Source organism: Alexandromys fortis, unplaced genomic scaffold, assembly GCF_014885135.2.
Source record: "Alexandromys fortis isolate MF-2015 unplaced genomic scaffold, M_Fortis_MF-2015_v1.1 scaffold_37, whole genome shotgun sequence".
NCBI lineage: Eukaryota > Metazoa > Chordata > Mammalia > Rodentia > Cricetidae > Alexandromys > Alexandromys fortis.
The window spans coordinates 10,142,407-10,168,231 of NW_026067914.1; positions in this window are offsets into that span (position 1 = coordinate 10,142,407).

Consider the following 25,825-nt stretch of genomic DNA (forward strand, 5'->3'; position numbering starts at 1 on the left):
GAGACAGGGTTTCTCCATAGCTTTTTGGTTCCTGTCATGGAACTAGCTCTGTAGACCAGGCTGGCCTCGAACTCACAGAGATCCGCCTGCCCCTGCCTCCCGAGTGCTGGGATTAAAGGCGTGCGCCACCTCCGCCCGGCTCAATTTTCTCTTTTTTTTAAAAAAAAAAAAACTTTTAATCCTCTCTCTATTCACTCTTCTCATTCCTTCTGCCACTTCCCTTCAGTTGCTCCACTCCTCCTACATTTCCCTTCACAGACAAGAGCACGCCTCCCAGGGTTATCAACTCAACAGCATAACAAATAGCAATAAGAATAGGCACAAACTTCCATATCAAGACTGGATGAGGCAACCCAATAGGATGAAACAAGTCCCAAGAGCAGGCTAAAAGGTCAGAAACTACCCTGACTCACTGTTAGGAATCGCACAATAACGCATAGCTAACAGTGTAGCATATATAACGAAAACCTAGCTCAGACCCCTACAGGGCCCAGGACTGGTGGTTCCGTCTCTTCGATCTCTGTGATACTATGCGAAACCTGCTTAGTTCACTCCATGTGCTGTATTCTTGTGGTGTCCTCCAATCCTCTGGCTCCTGCAAATTTACCCTCTTTTGTGATGTTCCCCTGACTCTGTTTGTTTTATAATAAGACTGTTTCAACGTGGGTGGATGCCATGGTAGAAATACTGAACTCTTGTTATGAGTGCATCATTGTAACCAACATGGGTCTACCTCACTCTATGTCCTGTGATGTATAGATATTAAGAAGTGATGAGACGTTCAGGTCGCTTCGTTGCATCACTTCAGTTACTGAAAAAGATACACTTTGGATAAAATTAACTCTGACAAGATTTTTATGTTATAAAAAAAACCCTGTATATTGGAAGGTTTTTTGATATCTCATTGTACTGTAATTTATTCATAGTAAAATGCATCCATTAATTTTTTGAGGTTTTATAGCTTCCTATAGTTCACATGGGGGCATTTACAACACTCTCATACACTCTTCTTTGCTCTCAAATGCACCCCTTTTCCTTTTGTTAAATATATACAAAAATATATAATTATTTTACTAGATATAAATATATATATAACACATATACATATAACATAATAGATATATGAAACAAATATATAATGCGCTATTATATAACTATGTCATTATATATTTATATGTCCTTACACATCTACATACAACTTGTTCAGTCTCTACAGAGTTGCTTGTGTCCTGTTTTTAGGATTGACAATTAGTGTGCCATTCCTTGAGGAAAATTATATCTAATATTGAATATTACTGAAATTAGTTGCCTATAGGTAGTGTGTGTGTGTGTGTGTGTGTGTGTGTGTGTGTGTGTGTGTTTTGTGCAGAACTGAGAAGTTCTGGACTTTTCCCTTCCAGACTATCATATCTATTTTCATTTCTGCCTATCTAGTGTCTAGGGAATCCTGTTAAAAGATGTCATGAAAGCTTCCAAAGGACAGAAGTGACCAACCTCAGCTATGTAATGCTTGTAAACACCCAACATTGTCTAAGAACCTTAAAGACGCTGTAGTGGCACACATATCTTGGAAATAATAATAATAATAATAATAACCTCTCTATCTGGAATTAATAACTGTTTAAGATGAGGAAAATTCTGTATGGCATATGCAACTGGACTCGTTGGTTTTGTGTGTGAACTTGACACAAGTTTGAGTCATCAGAGGAAGGAGTCTCAGTTGAGAAAATTCTCCTTCCTCCCCAGGATGTCTTTGGATTATGCTGTTACATCACACCAATAATAACCCTAACTAAGATAGTAGCCTAGCAAAATACATAAGCCTACTGAAGTTTTAGATCTTGAGAAAAGAACCTATAAATGGTCAGTTTATATAGCTATAATAATCCCGAACCATGTTCCAAAACTCATCCTTATATTCATAGAAAAGTCTAATCATCTACCACGATCAAGTAAACTTTTATTTATAATGACAGATCAGTACAGACATGCACAATGCAACAAAATTCAGAGTTATTGTGCCCCCTGCCAATGCCACCCGCCAATGGACACATCGATAATACAATCCACACACACACACACTTTAGGGATCATTTTGGAAGAGAGCACAGAAAACTTGTGAATGCCAAAGGAACAAGAACTTTTCTGTAGGATTGTATCTCCTAGAAATGTCAGAAGTAACACCTATAGAGTCTATCTAACATGACTGTATATATATGTGTGTGTGTATTCATTTGCATGCATTAATAACAATAAAGTTAGTGGAGTCTATGAATTATGGGTGTAATCAAACATGGAAGTGATAGGAGAGATAATATGTTTGTAATATTTCCCAAAATAAAAATTTATATGTTTTTGTTACTTAATATCCATTTCAGTTTCCTAAGCCTTTATGACAGTGAGATACTAAGTAGCTAAGTTCTATTAAATATACACTCAGTATACAAGAATGCTATTTTGAAAATTAAGTATGTAAATCACTTAACAGCTTTTATATCTTCAATTATAATAATTATAATATAATTTATAAATATAATATAATCTATAATTTATATATAAATATAATCATACTCAAAACTGTATTTTCTCTACTTTTTTGTTTCATGTGTCTAAAGAATCTTACCATAGTTTGAAACATAGAACAATTACCATTATAAAATGTTATTCTAATAATTCTCTCAGACAGCTCTCTCTTTCCCGTATTCCAATGGCATATGAACCTTCTGTAAGTAGGGAAATACAAACACGTTGGAATGATGTAGGAGTACTGTTAGAACACAGTTAATATCACCTTTAATACAGATAGGTGTAAGTTATGAATGCAATCTCACACTGCCATGCTAGGGTTATACATTGGCCTATGTGGTTCAAAGAATCGCACAAACACAAATATTAACATGAAGTAAGGAAATAAATTAAGTTCAGAAGTATTAAGACTGAGAGTGTTGGCAAATTTGAATTCATGAGCGAACCTGGTCTCCCAGCACCATTAGTCAACAGCACCTGCAACTGTGGCATTTTGATGAAGGTTGTCTGGATGTGATTGGTTGCTTTCATTTTTTAGATGTTAGAAACAGTCCAAGAAACAAAATAATATATCAAACGATGCAAGAGAAAATGAATTCAGGAATTTTATGCATGGTACTTTGACTGATGAGGACAAATATACTAGAAAACAAAATTATCTTAGCTAAAATTTAGACAGCTAATAAAAAGAAGCAATTTTCAAATATAGAGTGAGATTTGGAAGTACAAAATCAAATCTGTATGTGGGTACATTAGGTAAAACAACTTCTTAAAATAATGTTCACAATTTGAAAAATTGTTAGTAAATTATAACAATATCTTTTCCAACTTCTAACTAATGAAATAAGAAAGTTACTTAGGGATTGTAGGAATCCCAAAATTAGTGAAGAACCAATGACTATCTCATATTCACGCAGCTTACATGAATATAAATGAACTAAACATGAAAGAATTCTCAGGTGACTTTTATGCCAAAATATAAAGTAAATTTATCTTGTCTTGAAAAAAAATTCTTATTTTACACAAAAGAATTATTGTCTCTTTGTAGATTCACTTAGATTTCTATTGACAAAAAAGAATGTAACGCCCTATGTGCTTCTTAAGGAAATAGAAAATAATAAAGTATTCTATAATGATATAATTTAGTTGTATATGGAGGTTTGAATAAGACTGTCCCTCATTGGCTCATATATTTAAATGCTTATTTCCTGGGAATGATTGTGTTTGAGAAGAATTAGGAAGTCTAGGAGGTGTGGCCTTTTTTGGAGAAAATGTGTCATTAAGGGTAAACTTTAAAGTTTTTAAAGCCCATGTCAGTCCCAGTCTCGCTACTGACACAAAGAACAGGATGCGGAGTATAGATACTATTCCAGTGCGAGGCATGGCACCAAGCTCCCCTCCATGTTAATCATAGGCTGAGTCTCTGAACCTGTAAGCAAACTGCCAATTAATTGCTTTCTTATATGAGTTGCTCTTGTCATAGTGTCATTTTATAGCATTAGAACATTTAAAAATATGGTATATAGACAATACATTAATTTTAATGTCAAATAAACATTGTTTGTAATTATAATCTGTCTTTTCCAGTAATATACCTTATTTAAGATTAAGACTACCCAACAAACTGTAACATTTAAACACTGATATTACAAACATATCTATTGAATTCTTATTGTCAATACTGCATTAATTTCCCTTATATTCTTCAATCAGATAGAAACTTTATCAAATAATATTTTTGTTGACCTTTACCTGTAATTCATTATTAATACTGTATATTCTTCACCTACAAAACATAATAGTAGCATAATAGAAAACACAACATAATTGTCATGTTTTCAGAAAAGTAATTGAGTTAATTTCTTCGCGGAAGGCACACATGAAGTAACAAATTAAACTTTTATGAATAAATGAGGGATGGGAAAAAATGTGCCAGGAGTTTTCTGAGTGGGTAAAGATCTGCATGTTTGCTAGAGAATTTACCTAATCTAATCAAATCCTTTGCAAACATAAGATACATACCCATCTCACTTCATTCTCTTTAATACTATGTCTATTTACTGTGCATAATGAGCCAATACTCCTCATCTTTGAGCCTAACATTAAACCAGAATGCTTTAAAGATTCTGACTTGTCTCTTGGAAACTACGTGGCCTTCAGGCAATATGGTTCCACCTATAATCTTTGGTTAATTTTTTTTTTTTTGGTTTTTTGAGACAGGGTTTCTCTGTGGTTTTGGAGCCTGTCCTGGAACTAGCTCTTGTATACCAGGCTGGTCTCGAACTCACAGAGATCCGCCTGCCTCTGCCTCCCCAGTGCTGGGATTAAAGGCATGCGCCACACCACCCGGCTTCTTTGGTTAAATTTTGCGTGATACTTGGCAAGCATTATACCCATGACCAGTTTCTACTTATTTTAAGATACCAACATACATATCTTTAAGTTTGGCCACATTATGTCTAGTCACATTAATGCATTCATTTTTCTATTGCTTTTTCCTTTTTCTCTTTCTATCTATTTACTCTCCCTCTATCACCACTGCTTACTGTTATGGCTTTATTCAAGACCACAATTTGACAAAAGAAAATAAAATCCTATTGAATTATTTCAAAATGAGATTGGTTAAAAAATAAAGGCATATTTTGGTGGCTTTCTTGGCTTTTTTTTATTTGTTTCTTTGTTTTGATTAGCAGGTAGCAAACTATAACAAAAGAAATGTGATACATATAGTCTAACCATTTTAGTATTAGTGGGGAAATGATTTGATACAATAAAAATCATTGTTTACATTTTAGAAAAAGGATATAAGTAAATATATTTATGAAAACACACAGTGGATTAATTTATGATACTATCCAGTGAAGAGCAATGAGGAGACTGTTCTCTACCAAGGTTTGTACACTATCTGCAATTTGGAGTTCCCTTGGAGATACGATGCTCTTATACAACCCTGGTCATGGGTATAATGCTTGCCAAGTATCATGCAAAATTTAACCAACACTAACATTATAATGGCTAGAGATCTCAAAGAACTTAGCCTTTTTCTGCGATACATGGGAGAGGCTACATGCAGACAGCTAGATGGGGGACTTGAGAGAGGCATGAAAAGAGAGGCCCAACTATGATGTAGGGAGAGATCACAATATTTGGTATATTTATTACTAACTATTATTATCATCACTTAGCATTCAGGTTTTGCTAGGCAGGAGAATAATTTTCTCTACATGGTACAACTGATACTATCACATGTTATACATTGTCAATGGAAACCTATTGGAATGAATGAAGGTACCCCTTATAATACACAACCCATGTAACAGTAACAGCAACAATATCCCAAATATTAAAAGAGCAGTCCTCTTCCATTCTTAAGGATGTGCATCAGAATTAAAATTAATAAACACTTTTCACATTTTGGTATTTTGGAATCCTATAGAACTTTTTTTGTCCCAAACATACTACGATTTATAATGATTATAGAAAAATAGATCAGTTAAGAATACCACCTAGGATAACAATTTTCTTACCTCTAACTCACCATAATGAGCATGCCACATATTAATAACTCAGTACATACATAAAGACTGCACACTGATCCAAAACTAATGTGATATATTATGATACACACTGTCTTTAGTAATTGTGTGAAAACAGTAATGAATATATTAAATGAAAATTTATATTTTATTTCCTACATGCTTGAAAAATCATATGCCAAACCTCCTGTTAAAATGACTGCTGTTTTCCAACAGTGCAGCCAGAGCCCTTGGCTTAGAATGAACATCTATAAAGGATTTACATGATAGTATTGGTGGTAGATGGAATCCATACAGAATCACTTGGAGCAGCTTGGATGAGGACACAAAGTATCACTATGACCATACACACCAGCATAGTACAAATTTGTTATAACTCCATAAAAACCAAACCTTAGGGGGTTAAGGATATGAATAGTTACAAGTGGTTATATTTAGAATTCAATATTTATTCATGAATTATAATGTGAAATCAATTTGATAAATTATGAAGCATACTTACCAACTAAGTCACAGTTTTTCTACCATATCCCAAAGTCTATGACTGATTATTACCGGAATTATTTCCTATTTCTGAGCCAGTACGGTTCACAGAATTTTGTCAGAATTGACCTGTGTCTATTGATAGCTTTCCTGGTGTTTCAGTATTAAGCTCAGTAATTTAAAGGATTCATCTAAAATGTAATTTTGCTTAAAACCCTTCCCTTTCTTACGGGGAAGAAAAATCCCTTTTTCTTACAGTGACATCTGGACATGATCCAGACGCACTCAGAGACAATTTTGACCACAGCTACTGTGGGCACAGTAGCCTCATCTTTGTGTATTTGTTGCAACTTATCTACTCAGTTTCTGTGATTATCACATAAAAAAAATGACTGTGATTCAGACAGACATGAAGGAACAGAAGAAGATCAATTTCAATTCTTTTATTATTACCGTATTTCGGTGCTAGTCATGGAGTTACAATGACAATGAGAAGGCAAGATAGAAGCAGTTAGACATGACCAACATGGCCTCCTAGTCATAAAATGAGCTAACTCAGGTTCCGGCTGGCTGAAATGATCCCAGTTTCTATAAAAGTAAGTATCAAAGTTGGTTTAAAAAAGTTAAAAATAGGTTGGAAGGAACTTTATTTCTTGAAGAGATAATGTTTGTGATTGTTATTCCTAATCTATTCTGTTAATTCAGAGTAAAGACAACTTCAGTAAGGATAGTAGGAACTATAACTATATATATTACCTTTGAGTGACCTTTTAAAATAATGGTTTAGGAGCAGCATAAACTGAATCATATTTTGTTCCCTCTGATCTTTGAGGAATACAATAACTGAATTGATTATAATAGAAATATATTATATGAAATCTAGTGGGTCGTTTATTCACTTGAGATTCCCGCTTTCAAAATTACTACTATAACACGTGTCAAGGTGACATAAATCCAGCTAGCACATAGTTTTCCATCTTAGCTTCTGAGAAGGTCAGAGCCCTTTGCATGTAGATGGTGATATAGCTCTTCCCTGTTAGCCTGAGTATTTTGAAATTCTTTTCTCGAGAAAGAAAGAATTTCAACAGACTTAATAAGTCTTCCAGTTTGCCCTTTACTGAGGCATTGCTCAGAGATGGCTATCGTTCCATTTTAAAGTTAATTATAAAACATATCATGTGTGGAAAATACCTACTGAATAGTCTCACTATTATAGCTGACAAACGGTGGTGGCTAATTGCTTGTTGGAGCATCAATTAACTCAATCAATATATTTGATGTACCCAATCCATTTAAATGTTCCGGGTTAACAGACACTAAATAGAAGAAACCAAGGGAAAAACTGAAGTAGTTGTTAAAGTGATAGACTTTACAGTCAATGAGGAGCTTACTTAAAAACAAATTTTTAAACTGACATATTTACATTGGTATCTACTACAAAATCCTTTGCAAAATATAGCCAATACCTTAATATTTACTTGAGCTATTCACGAGATATTTAGCAGTCTCTGATTTGAAAGATGAGTGACACATATTTCTAAGGGTATGACGTAAAAAGAAGAGGATGCAGTGATTTTGAGTCTCATATACATTGCCTTTTTCTAGTGAGCACAGCCAGGTCCTAAATATGTATATCTTAGCATTTTTGATAATTTGATACATACATTAAATGATAGTATAAAATAGAAATAATTAATTACTTACTGATTTTTTACACAACATTTTTTCTCATGGTCAAATTTTGATTGGCATTTTTAAGATAATTTTTTAAGATAACTAGATAAATCCTCTGTCAATATTTGATTATATGCTTTATTGTTTGTATTTCCATTTTTCTATCTATAATCATTTAATGATAATTAGATACTTTAGATACACAACTCCATTAAAACTTATTGAACAAATATTTGAATATCTATCATAGTTTAGAGAAAAATAAACAAAAGACACTAACAATTATAACAGCAAGAGGAATCTTATTTAAGGAAAGAGACTGAATCATGTAGGGCAGGTGTAGATAGTATTGGGGCATTAAAGTGACTCAGTACTTGGACAGATAAATTGTTCTGTCTAATTGTCCTCCTATTTTTGCAGATGCTTTCTAGCTAGACACATACTTATTGATGTGATAGGCTTGGCTTTATGTACATTTGGGTATAAATGTGTCTTTCTGGGTGTCCATCCACAAGTGTGTATGTGTCCACATGTGCATTTAAAATAAATTTAGAGAGATAATATGTAATGTGTTAATATTAATTAACTATCAGGTCAATATACATAGCTATTTAACCAAAAAGAGAAATATAGTCGTATAAATTGTTGACAAAGTTTTTGTAGCATGCCCAAGATTGGTGTTGGGCCCAACTTGAAAAACAAAACTGCCAACTATGACTTCAGGTTGGAAGACATTGCTGGCTGGTCAGAGGTGGCCTTTCCTTGCCTAATAGCTTATCTCAATAGCTCAGTAACAGGGAGCTCACTCCCTCCAGTAAAGCTTCCTGCTCTCTACCTGGCCTTACCTGGAGAATGTCCCTAAGACTGGAGGACTGATCTTATCTAAAAATTGTTTCTTAAACCAGAAGCCTGATTCATCTTTACTTTGGCCCTTAGTACAGAACCCTGCTGAGAAGTCTTGTGTTAGGGAGCTCTGCTATTATACCTTACTGCCACTTACTAAGCCTTGTGATAGAAGTTTGTCACTTAATGCAAATTAGGGTGTGTCCCCAGACTCCCCAATCCTATACATTCCTTATACTCCAGAAGAAAAGTAAGCAGATTCACCAAAATCTGTTTTGTGATCATGGGTTGCCAGAATTTTCTGTTGCCAGCATCTGCCTCTTTCCCCCTCTAATCCTGGTGGCCAAGGGGACAAGATTAAAAGAGGACGCCCCAAAATTAAGATACCTCCCTTTATTATTGAAAATAAAGTTTCATTACCTAGAAATATCATTTTTATAATGTTAATAGCATAGAAACAAACTTGACTGGTGTTTTTCACTGAGTATTTTAATTTTGTTATTATTACTATAAGACAGATTAGTTACAAATTATTAAAATTCAACCCTCATGTCTCTAAAATTCTGTGTAGGTTACAAAGTTTCCATTAACACAAATTTAATATATAAACTATCACATCTATCTACCTATCTATCATCTATGTATCTATATCCAATAAGAGTAAAAAATGACAAAGTTCAACATATTTTGTTAATTCAGTAGAGTTTGATGGTGAGTCATTTTCTTTTCTGTAGTGCCCTGTAATTAAATTGAACGGATCTTGTGAATGAAATAATATAGCGACACATGATTTTAGCCTATTGGATTTGACATTTCTTACATTACAAATTTAATATAGTTGTCCACATTATTGAATGTTGTGCTTCTTGTAGTTTATATCTAATATATCGTCCTCTCAATTTTTCCAAGCATGACCTTGCCTGATCTATTCTCTTAGAAAGGCATAACTTTTGATATCTCACCCATATGTCTAGCATTTATTTTTAACTTAGCATGTGTAAAAGAGAAACCTTGCTTTTTCTCTCATCAGCCCATCACCAAAGAGACTCTTCTACACTTCTACAAGATGGCAAATGGCAACATTACTCATCGGCTTGTTCAAGCCAAAACTTGAGATTCAATCTTGATTTATTTTTTTTCTGACATCACACACCCACATTATAAATAGATCCTCTCTGCTTTACATTAAAATTCATCTGATATTTGACTAGTTATATTTTGTCCCACATATGAAGTTTTTTTTTCCACTTGGTAATAGCAATTTTTCTTTTGCTAGTATGCTTGTATGCAATGGGAGATGCGTAAATGTGTATTATTTTTACATTGTGCATATAAGTCTGTTTTTGTTGTCTTTAGGAATGTGCACATGACTTTTGATGCCCAAAGAGGCCAGACACATTAGGTCTTTTTGAAGCTGAAGTTGTCAGTGGTAGTGAGTCACCCAACATGCTTGCTTGGAACCAATCCTAGGTTATCTGCAATATCAGTGTTCCCTCTAAACTGCTCAACTAATATTCCAGCCAATAGAAGATTTCGGATGTTTTCTGTACTGAGTGAATTCTGAGTAAATATGTAATGTTTGACATGGCACTGCCTTGCCAAGGACCAATTGCTCAGCCCCAAGGAAGAGAAAAAGTCTTCCTGGAGTGAGGCTTAGATGGAGGGAAATGCCTTCCTTTGATCTGAGGGCAAGTGCTGGCAGTGTGTTCAAAGAGTGTCCACCATAACATTATTTCCTTGGATGTTTATAGCCTCAAGACAGCTCTCCCCTTTAGCTCCTTTGGCGACTAGGACTAGCTAAACCTTCTTCCAAGCTGTAGACTATGCAATCTGATTTCCTGAGCTGCTGTAGGGAGTAAGACAACAGCCCTGCTTCCCTCTTCATCTTTATATAGGAAATACTCTAAACTTCTGAGTTTCTGGCACAGAGATGATGGGTGGATGTGGGGAGGAGGTGCAACTCCTCCTCCTAAAAGCCCATTCCACTTGATCCCAGCCATTCTTTGTAAGCCTATCTGTCATTTTGTCATTTCTCATAGTCAGGGCTCTGGAAGCAAAACAAGTCAGGACATATTAAATAAACAATCAGCGTTGAAAAAAGAAAAAAACAATAAAACCGATACTTAGCCTGTTTCACACTCTGAGAAATTGCATGCTACTGAAACACCACAAGAAATTCATAGATATGAACTATTAAGTTTTAGACATCAGAATGCATTTAATTAAAATTAAATGAACATTATATAATTGCATTCTGTATGTGGCTCTAAAGAAAATAAGAATTTGGTCTGTTTCCTTTCCTTCTTCACTTAATAGTTATAATGTTTTGTCAAGTAAGATTTAAATTATGTTTTTTATAACAAACTTTTGTATTTTGTATTTGATCACGTGTAATATACAGTGATATTTGCTTTCAATTGAATATTAGGTTCACAAAATTTTAATTTATGTGAACAATGCTTAAATACTGTGAAAGTTTCAGTTTTTGATATCGTCTTCATAATGCAAACTAGTTTCACAGCTGAGAACATAATAAATGTGTAATATAATTTTTATTCTAGCCCTGAATAGTACTTACTGTGGACTTTTTGGGTGCAGTTTTAATTATGCAGAGTATAAACATCTGTAATTATTTAATAATAATTCTTTTAACAAATACCATATTTAAGAATATTCCATTTTCTTGAAATTTACAAAATACAGTGTCATAAATATCAATGGAACATTTAACAAAAGATCCTTATTTTATCAGCATATCAGAATGCATTTTTTCTAGTTTTTGCAAAGCAATGTTCCTTGACCATCCCTTCCCTGATTATCTTATCTTCTCAAGTTAATTATTCATATTCTGGATTTTATCTGTGTAGTCTCTGTGATTAGCTATTTTATTTTATAAATTGACTATTTTTAATTATTTTTCCAGCCTATACAGTTTATTATTTTACCCTTATTCTCTCTTATGCTATTTCATCAACAGTGTCTTGATGTCAAATTAATGTTACCAATGTTAACATTTTCATCTGTCATTAGAAAAGAATAATTTTATGTTTTATTAGTTTGGTTCTCTAGGTGAACAAAATTATATAATGAATCTATCCATTTATATAAATATCTATCATCTATCTGTCATCTGCCGATCATTTATCAATGTAATATATCTGTCTATATGCAAAGATATAAAAAGGAGATTTGTTGAAATGTCTTCCAGGCTGTGGTCCAGATATAATGGCTGCCCACCAACAGAAGGTGCATGTAGTTGTTCAGTCTACCAGATTAGATATCTAAGATGTTATTAGTATATGGCAGAATCCATAAGTAGGCTCTAATGTTATTGAAGGAAAGAACTTGACACCGACAGTGAGAACAAGTAGGCAAAGAGAGAACAGATTAAAGCGGATCTTTCCATTTCAAAATATCTGCATTAAAGATATGTCACCCCACTTCAGAAGATCCAGATTAAAATCAGGTCTTCCCAGTTCAAATTATTTTCAAAAATTCATCACAGATGTCCATGCCAAAATGGGATTTTGTTAACTCTGTATGTAGTCAAGATGACAACTAAGAACAGCCGTCAGATAAATATAGTAATTAATTTTGTCCTTATTCATATACCAATTAATATTAAGATATTTTAATAAATTTGCCCTTTTTTTCCCAGGTGGTCTTCTATTTTTGGTTTGTTCCTTTTTCTGTGTTCTCCAACCACTAATACCTCCCTTTATGCTTTGGTCTAATAGATTAGTGTTAGATTCCTAACACTATTAATAGTGAGTAATAGAGTGAATACTGTGAGCTATTATTGATAGGCAATTAACATTGGTAGAGATTCTTGTATGTTGATACAAATGTAAATTATATTAAATATGTTCCTATTTTGTCTACAATATTTATCTACCTAGGCAAAGTTATTTTGTCATATTTTATGCATGCACGCTTCTACCTCTGCTTAAAACATTTTTGTATATTGATACAATTTTAGAATATATTTATCATATTGCAATGTACCTTTCTACCTCAAGATACTTAAATATTATTTATATTTTGAGGTCATTGTCTTCATAATTGTCCTCATATGTTACACAATTATTTATTGTATAATATTCAAATATAAAGTCTTCGTCTTTAAGTTATACAGTATTAAGAATTATAGATGAATAGTCACCTATGTTTATCATACTTATAGTTAACTAATCAGGTTCTTTGGATACATAGAGATTGTATTCTACAAAGAAAGGTTATTTTCAACCACTTCAAAGATGTGAGACAGGATTGACCTGACAGCACCCAATCTATTCCTGAGAGAATGTTGAGCACCAAAGACACTCCACTTGGAGCTTGTTTTCTTCTTGACAAAACTGGCCTTTGAGCAAGAAACTGCCCATCATTGGCCAGTGACAAAATAAACAATTTCCAGACAGGACAAACAGGATACAAGAAAAAAGACTGTCAAATCCTGACAAGACAGGGTAAGATGGTTTTGAAAAACTCCCTGCCTCTGAAAATGGTCTGTTAGTTATTCTAGGCCTTAGTCAAAGTGGGTTGCTCCAATGTTGCAAATGAAACTTTGTGTGATTGCCCAGGTAGCCAGTTGTCTCTGTCCTTTGTTGCACATGTTGGAAGTTGCTAGACTGCACTTCCTGCTAACTCAAGAAATATTATTTCCTTTCTCAGGTCTTCGGTGGGGTTGAAGACTAAATAGTTGTAGTTAATTTCCTCTCATGACTTGGCCAAGTTATTTATTATACAAGACTTAAAGTAATTAGGATAGGATAATTATTAAAATATTTATCACATTTATTGCTTGATACATTTGTTCTTATTGTATATAATTTTGTGTTAGACTTAAAACTCTCTTATTTAAACAAAAGGGAAAGCTGCTATAAATATTCCTACTGCCAGTAGCCTTTTAGTTACCTGCCAACTTGGGTGTGGCCTCTTATGCTATATAGGCTGATATAAAGCACACATCCGGCCTCTTTTCTGGCTGCAGGATTAGGTTGCTGTTCTCCATTCCAGCAGATGATTGTGACTTGTGAGTGTATTCCTAAATAAATAACCCTCTGTTATTCTCAATTCTCAACGAATATGAAATTTCTTTTAAACATTCTTCTTCACCTTGGACAGCATTCTTTTTTTCAAATATCATTCTAACTTGTTCAAGACTGTCTAACATTTGACCCATTTCTGATCTATGAAAACTCTCCATTTTATTTCAGTGTTACTTTGTATTTATTTAAATTTCTGCCATATAGTAGAAGACATTAAAATAAAAATACAGTGGCAAAGAACCTTCTTGAGAAACAAAATACACACATACACATTCACATGTTAAAGAAAAGAGTCATAAATTTGAAAGTCAGTTTAGGGGTGTACATAGGAAGGTTTTGAGGGGAAAGAGCAGAGGTTAATAATGTGATTATATAATATTCTCAAAAACAAATAATAATATTTTTAAATATAAAAAGACACTGACTATGAGAGAAAATTTACTGTTCTAGAAGCTTTTGTCTTAGAATAATAGGGGCAATCATAGTGAGAGGTATATGTCAGACCAATATGTGTACTTTACAGCTAACTTTAAATGGAAAATAAAATCCATTATATTTGTAACAAGTGTGCTTATTTTAAAGCTTCACCATGATATATTTAGTTTCTCCTTACAGAAGTTTCAAAAAATTTTCACAAAACTTTACTTACCTAAATTTGACTGTTTAAATAATAGCATGCTAGAAGTTTTTGTTTGAAAATATACTGCTAGATTCAGAAGCAATGCTCCCAGAAATAAATTAAAATATACCCAATTTGATGGCTTTGAAGTAAAACCCATTTAATGTGTTTCCAATTTAAATATCTTTCTTGGTAAGTGGATTATGTTCTTCATCACTTAGTACTTCACCATCAATTTTGCTTTCATCTTTGAGCACTAATGTCATTTATGACATATAAGCAAGCTTGCATTTGGTTAGTAAGTTGGATGAGAGTCATCTATATTTGCTGTCAAAGCAGCAGCAAAACTCTGGCATCTGTGGAAATGAATTCATTTCCAGTATGAAACTATAAATCTCATCAAAATGGTCTTTTACAAAAAGAATCTCAAAGCAGCCTGACTACACATAGTCATATTAATTAGGGAAGTAGTAGATATCATTCATACTCTACTCACGACATAATGGCTGCATACAAGTTATGCGAATTCTGGATACAGAGATGACTACACCATAACTTTAACAAGAACTGAGAAAATAGGAAGGTTGCAGAAACAGTACCAAAGGAGAGATGATTTGAATGTTAAAAATGAAATGTTTTTTTTTTTTTGAATACTCTCAAGTGCGTATATTGAATTCTTTGGTAAGTATGGAAAGGTAACAATGTAGGTATAAACCTAGATACTTGTTCAAGCTATAATGTTCAGAGTATTGCAAATTAAAACAGGAGACTGATCTTAAGAACAGAATTGTTGAGAAAATCTGGTTGTTTTCACTGAAATGAATGGACATTGGCAGCATGGAGGGGAAAGATCTTCACCAATCTCGCTCACATCTGATAAAGAGAGCTGATCTCCACGTATATAAAGAACTCAAGATACTATACATCAAAATACTAAATAATGTAGTTGAAATGGGCTGCAAATTTAAACAGAGAATTCTCAACATGAGGAATATCAGAGAGCATTCATCTAGTATCTGATGGTAGCAGATGCAGAGATTCAGAGCAAAGCACTAGGTAGAACAGCAGGAGTTCTGATAACAAGAGAGAGATGGGAGTTTTAGAGTAAGAGGGGTCAAGGTTACCGCAGGGGAATCCACAGAGACAGCTGACCTGAACCCGTGGTGCTCACTTACTCTGAACCAAGAGATAGGGAGCCTGGATTGAACCTATGTAGTCCGTGTGTGTGTGTGTGTGTGTGTGTGTGTGTGTGTGTGTGACAACTGTGAAGCTTGCTCTGTTTGTGGAGCTCCTAGAAGTGGGATGAAGGATGTCCCTGACCCTTTAGCTGTCTTTGTGGAATCTATTGCCCATTTTTTGTTGCCTTGCCCAACTTTGATGCAAGGACAGGAGATTGGTCCCTCCTCAACTTTGTTGACTTCCATGAGAGGCTGACCTCTATCTGAATGGAGACAGAGGAGGAGAGAATGGGGGAGGAGTAGAAGGTGGTAAGGGAGGAAACAGGATGAGAGGAGGGAAGGAAAACTGTGGGCAGTATGTAAACTAAATTTTAAAAATTAATAAGAAAAAGAGCATGGCAAATGAGCATGTAAACATCTACACAGTAGTATATACACAAATACAAATATTTTCATTTATTATTTTATATTTGTTCTTTCATTTATTTAATTAAACTAGGACAAAATTAAAACTCTTAAATGCTTATTATTTGAACAATACATCTGCCTATCTAGTGTGTGTGTGTGTGTGTGTACTTTTTTTTCATAGTTGTGTGTATATAGAGACGAGAATTTGTTCTGGACTGTTTTTCAGGATAAATTGATCTTATTTTTAGAGATATGGTCTCTCACTGAACCCAGAGTCATTGATTTGGCCTGGTTGGCTGGCTACTGGATAAATGGGTTTTCCTGACACTTCTTCCAAGTACTTCTATAACTGGCCCAACTTTGTGAATACTAGTGTAGTTGGAGTTTCTGTAGCATGCAGCATAGGAGTTACTTTACCAAATGTGGCATCTCTCTAGTTATCTTTTAAATATGCTTCTTTTTCATATAATAAAATCTTTCAAGACACAACTCAGTAATAAAAAACAAGGAATTTAATAATAATAGAGCTCTTAGTGCTCAAAAATTGTAACAAATTAAATAGACAGATACAAAGATAATATGTGTAAATCAATGAATGGTCTGAATATAGAGTATGAGCTTTTAAATGATTTACATGTTAATTTTACTAAACTTCAAGTAGATATTTTTAGAAGGACATACATATACATATATGTATGTATATGTATATATTATTAGTTTTGGTTATCTTCCTGCCTTAACCTCTTGAGGGTTAAGGTTAAAGTTATACTCTAACACACCTAAATTTTGCAGTTTTAAACAATAATATATACACCAATACAACTATTTTTATATTTCATATTTGGCACTCAGGAGCTAATAATGTGATGCAAAATTGCCGTTAAATCCATTGTTTATTGTAAGACCTTCTGTGTTTATTGTTTATTTCATCTCAAATCAAGCTCTTAGAAATTTCATGGATTCTAAGATAACTTCCTTTTAATTCCATCCCAAAAGTTATCACTAGGTCCACATAAGCTGCTATGCTTGTTCCCTGATAGAAACATTTTTTTTTTAAATATATTAAGGTGATTACAAAGTCAGATGGAACAGCTTTCTCGGAAGCCAGACATAACTGAATCTCAACCTTTCTACCCTTGATATGTTGGATTTTTCAGAAACCACATCAAGCAACTTTTCTGATTTTGCTATCATATTTTTAGTTTGTTTCATTTCATCCTTAATTGCTATTTAATAACAATCAATTGTGTGTGTAGGCCATAAGCAAAAATGAGAAAAAAAAATGAGGTTTATATGCAAATGTGGACTTTAGGCAATATATTGGTCAGTGAAAATACCCTTAAGAATTATAATATAGAAAAAGGGATGATAGGACAACAAATTAACAGTTGTACATCAGAATGTGCTGTGGCATGTCAAGTTAGCTATCCTAAATTAATGGCAATGAACTCTAGTAAATTTCTTTAGTTCCTCACTTATTGCAATCAAATCTTTTTAGAGTATTTAGTATGAAATTGTTGTTTGTAAAAGTAGAAAACAGAATTTTTATGATTATATTCACTGTCAGCATATGTGCTTTTCCCAGTGAGATATGCACAAATGTTGAGAAACCTATAGGCAGATCTGAACAGTCTCATTAGAGAAAGATTACACAAGTGGCAGAGTTACAAAAAAATAATATAATGGAAGAAAACAACTCAGACAGCATTTTTTTAAATTACAATATTCAAAATCTAGACTTTTCTCAGTATACAGCATTGTGTAATTCATGTGCCCAGAATCTCTGAGATAGATTTTTGAGAGTGTTTCTGTCCACCAATAGCAGATAATAAAACCACCAAAATTGTATGAAATCTCAGAGAGCAAATTAATAACAGACAACAAAATCTTTTATTGAAATGGCATCAAAGCCTCACGTTGTGCTGCTAATGTCAGTAGTAGCGTTGAACAAACAGATTCCGCTGAAGGAAAACTTTTCAGTGTTACGAAATCTCTTTGGATTGCATTTATCAAGTTCATCTCTAACGCCATATGTGCACCCTTCTGTGTTGATGGCACCAGTGTCCTGCTTCCCCTTTCCAAATATGCTGTAGAGAGAATATGCTGTAGGTTTCTGTTGGTTTGCTCCCACCCACCTCCCAAGCATCTGCTGGCTTCTTCTTTCTAATAACATCCTAGTTCCTTTTTGAGGGATATCTGCATTCCCTCAATTTCTGTAATCATATTGGGAAAATAAATCCTCACCTTCATCATCCAATGAACTGAGGAAATCAAGGTAGGCAGTTGTCCTTAACAACCATTAAAGGCATAACATAACAATGACATACCATGACACATAACATATAATGTAACATAACATAACAATGACCATAATATGCAGAACACCTAGGTCAGACCCATACAGATCGGTTCTCTGATTGTCATACCAGTCTCTGTAAGCCACTACAAGTTCAAGTTAGTTGATTCTGTTGGCTGTTTTCTTGAGGTGTCCTTGACCCCTTAGCCTCTACAATCTTTCCCCTCTTTTTTAAGATTCTGAAAGCTCTGCCTAATGTTTGGCTGTGGGTCTCTGCATCTGCTCCCATCAGCTGAAGGATGAAACCTCTCTGATAATACTCATAAAACAAAATTAACACACACAGAGAAGCACACAAACAGACATAATACGTACATATTAGTGTGAGGTATGTAGAAAGAGAAGGGAAGTGGGCTTAACATATCAGTATGTGAAAGATTTTCATAAGTTGTTTACTTCAGAATAATACACCACATAGAGTTAAGTACCAGGCAATTTCATATTCGGTCCATGCCAGAAGTTTTACCTGGACCAATTATTCAAGAGTCTGCACATATTCAAGATATCAGTAATGGTGACTTTTGTTTTCAGGAAAGATTTCAAGGGCCTCAAATGACAGAGGGGCACAGACATCTAAGAGCTACAATCCATAAGGCAAGGCTTGTTTATAAATATTTCAACATAATTTTAATGTCCTAAAGAAAAGACCGCCAGATGACTAAGCAAATCTTGATACAAGCTCATTAGATCTTTAGTATCTAACATAAAACAAACTGCTTGAAGATTATTATTATTTGCTTAGGATATTTTAAATAATAAAAGGAATATGTTATTCTTGAAAAAGCATATGTATGCTAAAGTAACTTTCTTTAAATTATTATTCTATTCTAAGTATCTAAGTCAAGTGATATTATTTTTATTTTAGGATGTTTCCATTGTTCTGCTAAGGAGCATAAGCCGATATGCTGCATATATTCTTAATGGCTTCAGGGTCATAGTTTCCATGGGGTAGAGGGGCTTACTCAAGCAGAATCTAGACGATGTGAATTGAAGGCTAGAATTAACCTTGAGATTTTCAGTATAAATATATTTGGACAACTTTTTCAGTTGTACTCATAACTTGTAACAGTAACTTGTGGGTCATAGAGGGAGCATCAATATACCCTTGCAAAGTGAAAACCACATTGCAATATTTGGCATTCCGTATTTCATTAAAAAAATGCAAACTGATAATGTGGTAGTACATTGTGTCTTTGGAAATACTGCTTCATAAAGCATTAAAGTTTAAGCAAGTACCCACTTAAAGTATTTTTTTTTCCATTCAAAGTTACTAAGGATTCTTTTCAAGGAATTACTTAAGTGTTTTTGTAGAATTTACAAGTATCTGGAAGAGAATATGGCCTTTATCTGAGACACAAAAGCCTATTGTGTACTCACTATGACAGATATTTCCAGGGTTTTCAAACTAAACTGCATTTCCATAGTGATTTTGGATCTCTTACTTGTTCTTAACAGAAGATATAAGGCAAATATTAGTGACATTAACTGTGGAATCGGATTGTTTTGATAGGGAGTTACAAAAAAAAAGCTTGCAAAACTGCATCTGCTTCTAAAAGAGAAAACTAAACTCAGAAACATGGTGTCCTTCAGGACACAGTAAAATCCATCACTGTCACATTTTGGAGGAATAAAGTGTAGATGATGTCACTGTATTTAATTTCAATTGACCTTTTCTGCCCACTGCAGAAACTACAAGGGTCATCTTCCAGAAAATGATAGTGAACTGTGTTGTTACTTAACCACATCTATGACCCAGTTACAGTGACTGACCCAAATATGGTATCTTCATAGGAACTAATTGACATGACCCTTTATACAAGAACTCTAAGATACAATGACCTGCATCATTATGAATATTTTTTAATCAGATAAAGGACATAAAGTTGTATGTCACATTTCCCTCACAAGTAAAAAGACAATGTACTCAAAGATGTTCATGATGAGAATATTATCAGTTGTCTGGTAAATACTTAGATATTTATCCAAGAAATCTCAAGTTTTGCATAAGGAAGAATATAACAGAAATTACCAGTTGGCTATAGCATCACAGAGTAAGAGGCAAAGGAAAGGAACAAAGAACAAAGATAAGGTGAGAAACCATATCAACCAAAACTCCAGTTAGAGTCAATATTTCCAATAATTTTGAAACAAGTCAAGGTTGCTTTCATCCAAGACGCACAGTTTCAGTGAGAAACCAAAAATTTTGTTTAGTTATTGAGTATTTTTTTACATAGTTTGATATGAACTTTTCCAAATTGTAATAAAGCATTAACAGTCTGTGTACATTAATATGTTTCCATATACAGAACATTTAATGCCAGTAGTATTATCTCAGGGATTTGGAGATCAGACTGATACCTTGTACATCCTATAAACAAGTGTTCCACACTTTCATATATTAACTTATTTTTCGCTTATGTGAACATCTGAGAATTTTCAACAGCAAGTTCTCTCCTTTCACCATGTGGGTTCAAGGGACAAATCTTACTCAGGTAATCAGTCTTGGTGAGAAATAGCTTTACCCAGTGGGCCATTTAAGTAGCCCTTGTTCCAATGTGCATGGTGTCTTTTTTGCAAGATATCATCTATCCTAGCTCACACTGCAGAACTCACAGCCCTTTTTACAATAGAAAACAAATCCAACATGATTTATAGTGTATTTGTAATAACACAAGTCTAAAGTATAAAATGAAGTGTTAGAATACCTGGCTGGTTTCTACAATGCTATGAAAAGTCATGGAAAATAAACTGAGTCTCTATCAGAAGGCTAAGAATTTACAACCCCCAAAGGAATATTCCTGGGTGAATTTGTACATGAAGAAAGGAGAGATTTCCAAGGCCCTGTAAAATAGAATATCAGAAAACAAAGTGAAATGACTAGAAATTTTCCGTAATAAGCCAGCTCGCTACCATAACAACTACACAGTGTGGAATTTGAAACCCACAGTACAGTAAATGTAAAAAGAGTAACAGATATCCAGCAAAAGTTAAAGAAATGGCTGCAAATTAAAATGCACATGATATGCAGTGAGGATGACTTTACTGTGTTAAGGAAGAAAAGGATCAGCAATACATAAATATGCTGCAGGATTTTTTTTTTTTGAAGTACTTGTGTGGCAAATGTGAGGACAAAGAATGACAGGGAAACTGTGGGCCAGATGCTAGGCTGGGTGTTCTCAGAGAAATAATGACGGAATGTTCTTTCAGTTTGAATCTCAGAAGAGAGACAGAGGACAAAATGAAGACTGCAAGAGAACTGAGAGGTATCTTCCAAAGTTAATACTGAATATGACTTGCAACATTCAAATAAAGCCTACTGACATAATGTTCAATAAGAACATAGGTACACAGTAATAGTATATTAAATGTTAGCAAAATAGACTTAGAGAAACTAAAGAAATGTTTTTTAAACAAAGGGAAATCATGGTAAAGCATACATTGTAAGCCAATGTATAAAGGGATAAGAAAAAAGTCTCAGCAGACTTTCATTAGAAACCCATCATGACAGTAGATTGGAAAGATAGTAGATGATGAAATAAGTTTAAATGCTCTGAAATCATTAGAAAATAAATCAATGGAAACACCTATGTCACCAAAAATTACTTTTAAACATAGGGAACATGTAAAACTTTTCTCAAAAAATCAAGACAGTATTCAATTTTACATAGACCAAGATTTAGAAATTTTAAAGGACAGGTCCAAGGAAAGAAGATGACAGTGGTTAAAGTTGGTACCTATAAAAGCTGAGAAGACCATAGTTGGCATGATATAATTTAAGATTAACTTTTATTTGTTATACGCTTTTGACTTCTCTAAAATTCCTAATTTTCTTTTTCTTTCTTTCTTTCCTTATTTATTTATTTATTTTTAAAACAATATTTATCATTTTACACACTAATCTCAGTTCCCATTCCCTTCCCTCCCTCTGTTCCTTCCACCTTTTCCTCACCCCAACCCCATCCAGTATGATAAGAACTTTAAATCTCTGAAGAAGATAGAAAATGGAAAGATCTCCCATGCTTTTGGAAAGAAAGATAAACATAATAAAAATGTCTGTATTGCCAAAATCAATCTACATATTCAACGGAATCCCCATCAAAATCCCAGCACAATTCTTCACAGACATAGAAAGAACAATATTCAACTTCCTATGGAAAAAAAAAAAAAAACCACAATAGTTGCTAGGAGCCGATTTGAGTGGCTGCCATTACAAGATGGCATTTGGCCCCAGCCTCGCTTGATAAATAACTCCGTATTAAGGTTGCAGTTCTTCCACCAGAAAACAGGGTGAGTTGTTGTGATCTAGCTGCCCACACACTCCCCCTGACCAGCAGGGGAACTTCCTTGTGGTCTGTAATTGACAGGGATGTTCCCCTGCTTTCTTTCCAGCCGGTGGGTCTCCAGAAAAGCAGTTAAAGTATCAAAGTATCAAAGGTTGCTAGCCAGACTCCCTATATAAGCAGCTACAGCTCAGAGCTCGGGGCCCCTTGCTTTCTGCTCTCCCTTCAACCAAGAGGCTCCAATAAAGCATGATTTGGAACTGGTGCCGAAACCCGGGAAGTTCACCATAAATAGTCAAAACAATCCTGTACAAGAAAGAAACTTTCAGAGGCGACACCATTCCTGACTTCAGCTCTACTATGGAACTATAGTAATGGAAACAACTAGGTGTTGGCATAAAAACAGACAAGGTGTTGGGACTAATGAAGCCTGGCCTTCAACTGGATGTTGGGATTAATGATCCCTGTCCTTCAGCTCCTCTTCCCTCCTAGAACCTTCTAATTAAAATTACCAAAAGCTGTGCCTAGTTTAGAGGATCAGAGAATGGGTTCGTCACCTGTTGGCCATTGACTGCAGTGTATTTAATCCTACATGGCGCTAATAAAGAGGGGCTTTTGGTACCAGAGATTGAAGGTCTGTGTGTCAGTCTGTCTCTGTTTCTGTATTCTCAACCTCCAGCCCCTTGCCTGAAGCTCGTGAACTGGGGTCTAGCGCATAGAGCACAGACCAGGGCCTCGGTGTACGGCAACAGGCCACCAATGGAATTGAATCGAAGACCCTGAAATTAATCTATACGCATATTAACACCTGATATTTAACAAAAAGCCTAAAATTAAACGATGGAAAAAAGAAAAACATTTTCGACAAATGATGCTGACAAAACTGGATGTCTACATGTAAAAGAATAAAAATAAATCTATATCTAATCCATGAACAAAAGTCAAGTACAAATGAATCAAACCTCAAAATAAATCCAGCCACACTGAATCTCATAGAAGAGAAATTGTGAAGTAGCCTTTAATGCTTAAATATAGATACTGAGAGAAACAATTAATAAATGGGACCCCCTGAAACTAAGAAGCTTCTGTAAAGCAAAAAAAACATGGTCAATAAGACAAAACAGCAGCCTACCAAATGGGAAAATATCTTCACCAATTTCACATTGGACAGAGTAGGGTTCTCCAAAATATATAAAGAACTCAAGAAACTAGATATTTAAATACCAAATGATCCAATTTAGAAATGGTCTATAGATTTATACAAGAGTTCTCAGCAGAAGAATCTCAAATGGCCAAAAGGCACATAAGGAATTTCTTTACATCCTCAGCCATCAGGGAAATGGAAATAAGACAACTCTGGGATACCATCATACATCTGTCAGAATGGCTAAGATCAAAATTACCAGAGACAGCTTATGCCCAAGATGATGCAGAGAAAGGGAAACACTGCTTTATAGCTGGTGCAAACTTATACACCCCCTGTGGAAACCAGTATGGTGATTTCTCAGAAAATTGATATCAATCTACTTCAACACCCAGCAACACCACTCTTAGGCATATACCTAAAGGATGCACACTAATACCACAAGGACGTTTACTCAACTGTGTTCATAGCAGCATTATATATAATAGCTACAACCTGTCAATAGCCTAGATGCCCTTCAAACAAAGAATGGATTAAAAACATATGGTACATTTGCACAGGGGAGTAATACTCATGGGTAACAAAACAAAGACATCTTAAATTTGCAGGCAAATGGATAGAACTAAAAAAAAATAAAATGAGTTGAGAAAACCCAGACCCAGAAAGACAAACAAGGGATGTACTCATATCTAAAATTCCTAAATTTTTAAACACTTTATTATAAATTTTAATGACATGTATAAAAACACACATAAGATTTCCAATAGCTCCTAAGCAATTCACAGCAATAGAAAAACAATTAAGAACATTATGCTTGAAAAACCATTACATTAGAAATTGAACAAGGCAAATATAAAAATATGATTCAATAAAGATCAGTACCACATAGCAAACAAATTATTAAGATGAGATGATGCTTAAATAACATAGAGATGTATTGATGAAATTATTCCAAACAAGTTGAACCTTATATAGCATATAAAAGACGAACAAATGAAATAAATTTAACACAGCACCTGACATTTCAAATTTAATACATCCACATTAATTACAACTTTAAATGAGAACTTTACCATTTACCCAAAATAAAGATATTTCTAAACTGAAATAAAGCAAACCTAACACTATGCATAACATATAATATTTTTTAAAATGTATTTCAAAATATATATTTTAAAAGATATCAAAATTATATGAAGTGAACATTGACATAAATAAAGATAGAGTAATTTTAAATTAAAATATAATTTCAAATGAGCAAGAGTTTCAGATTTAAACATTGGAAGTGCCTGGCAGTGGTGGTGCATGCCTTTAATCCCAGTACTAGGGAGACAGAGGCAGGTGAATCTCTGAGTTCTAGGCCAGCATGCTCTACAATAGCTAGTTCCAGGACAGGCTCCAAAACTACAGAGAAACCCTGTCTCAAAAAATAAAACTAAACAAAACAGAAAAACCACATAGTTAGAGGTAAAATTTCTAAGGAAACATAAAAATCTTAAATATATTTGCCCCTTTTAGTATCAAACTATTTAAAGTGAAAATTGATATAATAAAAGGAGAAACATAATAATACAGTAAAATACTTCAAACTTTATCATAACATTGATCATTTTACTCAAGAGCTTATTCATTGCAATTGTTTTTAGTTGTTTACATGGACCATGTTTAGTGCAATCACAAGAAATAAATTAAAAATAAGTAATAAGGAAATCAATTCTTAGAGTAAATAT